This window comes from Chiloscyllium plagiosum, unplaced genomic scaffold (assembly GCF_037043375.1).
Source record: "Chiloscyllium plagiosum isolate Xiang-an unplaced genomic scaffold, Cpla_swu_hap1 HiC_scaffold_111, whole genome shotgun sequence".
Classification (NCBI taxonomy): domain Eukaryota; kingdom Metazoa; phylum Chordata; class Chondrichthyes; order Orectolobiformes; family Hemiscylliidae; genus Chiloscyllium; species Chiloscyllium plagiosum.
Window position 1 is genome coordinate 361,383 of NW_028270250.1, and position 2,620 is coordinate 364,002.

Genomic DNA, 2,620 nt, shown 5'->3' on the forward strand with positions numbered 1-2,620 from the left:
GCATGCATCAACATGCACTTCGCACCTCTCGTTATTTGGTTCTCCTGGATCTCTTTCATACGATGAAAGTTCACAGCAACTTGACTTGGAAAAGATAATCGCGTTCCTTTTCATTGTCCCATTTCAATCTACATTTCACTGTAGTTTAGGCAAAAGACTCAAATTATTCTTTGAGATTTTATTATTGCGTCGATGCATATAAACAGACCATTGGACAGCTGTGATCATCCAAAGATAGCAAAATTGAAAATCCTTGATAACAGCGACGAGAGTGGGATTCGAACCCACGCGTGCAGAGCACAATGGATTAGCAGTCCATCGCCTTAACCTCTCAGCCACCTCGTCACGTAAGCCAGGGGCACATTTGACATTATGAATAAGTGAATTGCGTAAATTATGCTGAGCAGCAGATATTTCTCCTTGGTATTGGTGAAATGATAAATAGTACAGGACGGTTCCAAGAGTACGGTCTTACCTCTGAGTTGTGGGGCAAACACACTCCCACTGTGACTCTGTGCTCACAGTGATCTGAACAAAAATGAAGAAATGACGATGTAACAAGGTCTGTTGATTTCTATGAAGATTTGAAGTCAATGGAATGAAGAGCCCGTGACAGCAGGAGGTGTAAAGTTGTCTGTGAGGAATTGTTTTCCAGACTGGAGGAGAGTGCATAGTGCTCAATGTCATTACTCAGAACACCTTTCTTCCACTCAGATATTTTTGACACGCACCTGTGTACACAACAGACAATTTCAAAATCCTAAATAAGGCTAAACTGACAATTGAATTCAACAATGCAAAACCCTTGATCTGTATCATTTTCCTGGCCGTGCGACACCAAGTCACTGTATGATCACAGCAACACAGTGAGCAATATCAGAAGGAAAATGAGTGCAGTGCCAGAGCGAATGCTGGGAGCAGCAGTTGACACACTGGCAAGTGCATTCCCCTGAACAGGAAAACTTCCCAAACAGTGGACTGCGGTGGAAGAATTCAGAGGGGGTTTACATTTTGGAATTTGATGTCAGAGACACAATGGAGATCTGTTATTGAGTCTGTTCAAGATGAAGGCTTTAAGATTTCTACAGATGAGAAACAAAATAAAAAAATAAAAAGCTCATGGGTTAGTGAAGGCAAAAGTTGAAGTTGTACATTTTTACATCTTTACAATGAGTGGCTCACCACTTGCCTAACACGGGGTCAGAACCACTGGTGAAGATGATCGTATGATCGCAGTGACCAGCCATGGAATCGGAGAAACTCGGTTTACCGAGTTAATGTACAACCAGGAATGTGGAGGTAAGCATTAATGTGTTGCTCCAGTGCTGAAGGTGATCAGTGCATGGTATCTCTGTGCAAGTATAGTGGGCTGCGCTCTGCCGAAGTTTTAAGTTTGAGCCTCACATGGAGCAGCTTCAATTTGTCGTGCTGAGGGGTACGGATAGAAGGTGATATTGAACAATGTCACGTTTATGGGAAAGTACCAGTTTTTGTGGATTGAGAAACGACCTTTTCAGGATACTGACACCTTGATCAAAAAACATATTGCAAATACTTAAAACGTGAAGAGACATGTGTGGAGGGAGAGCCGAAGGTGATTTTTCAGCAGACGGATGAAGTTTCCCATGTGCACTGCGTTAATTTCCGGGAAAATAGATGTTGATCTGTTTTCATGTTATGCAGTTTGTTGCAAACTCGCAATGGCCATTGTAATAATAATAAAAATAGACTGATCACATAGGACCGTCTGAATATTGTATTCACTTTTAGTCTGAGCATCTTTCAGCTGGAATGGTGTACTGCAGAGCAGCACAGAGGGTTAAAAATACAAAAAAGACAGAGTAGACTTGCTGGTGGATATAAGAAAGCGTGAAATACACCGAACATCATGTGAATCTGGTCAAATCTTTAAAGTAGGTGTTGCGTCTCCAAGTGACGATTCAAATGCCACTTATTACGATGTAACTTCTGTCTGCAGTTATTTTACGACATCAGCCCCATTTACAATGCTTCACCTTGAATAATACGCTATATCTTTCAAATCCAGGAACTTTTTATACTCAATTTTCTTCAGCTGAACGTGTTCATGAAATGTCTTTGTGTCTGAAAACAACCAAATCGAAATTAATCCAGACCCACATTTTTACTTTCTTTCAATGGTAAATTCCCTCCTTGTATGGTTGTTTGTGTGTTTTTTAAAACACGGTGAAATCAGAAATCTACGTTTTATTTCCAGAAAGTCATTCAGGAATTCAGCAACTTTATTGAGTGGAAGAAACTCTCATCCAATCTATTCTTAATCATTCACTGATGGTTTTGAAGCTCCAACTAAAGTTGTTGATTCACTCGAAAGACGAAATTTCCCCGACTTAGTCACTTCAAACCACACGTTATGAGAAAATCTCTTTTGTTTACTTTAAAACTTGAATGTTTCTGGTCCAGTATTTCCACATGTCGTGCATAAACTCCTTCATTCTGTCCATAATGCGGATGAAATCATTTCTATCCTTTCTGATGTTTTTTATGTCTCAGTAAATCCCATCCCTGGGCTTCCTAATATCTTGTTATTCAGTAAGCAGCGTCTGTGCCCTTCCTAACCTCTTCACATGACTTTGTTGGA

At 40.3% G+C, this 2,620-nt stretch overlaps 1 non-coding gene across 1 annotated transcript; it reads right to left on the bottom strand.

Moving 5' to 3' along the window:
• Positions 1 to 263: 263 nt before the first annotated feature.
• trnas-gcu (transfer RNA serine (anticodon GCU)) lies at positions 264 to 345 on the bottom strand. Its single transcript has one exon. It is a non-coding gene; the product is annotated as a tRNA-Ser (tRNA).
• Between the last annotated feature and the right edge of the window lie 2,275 nt (positions 346 to 2,620).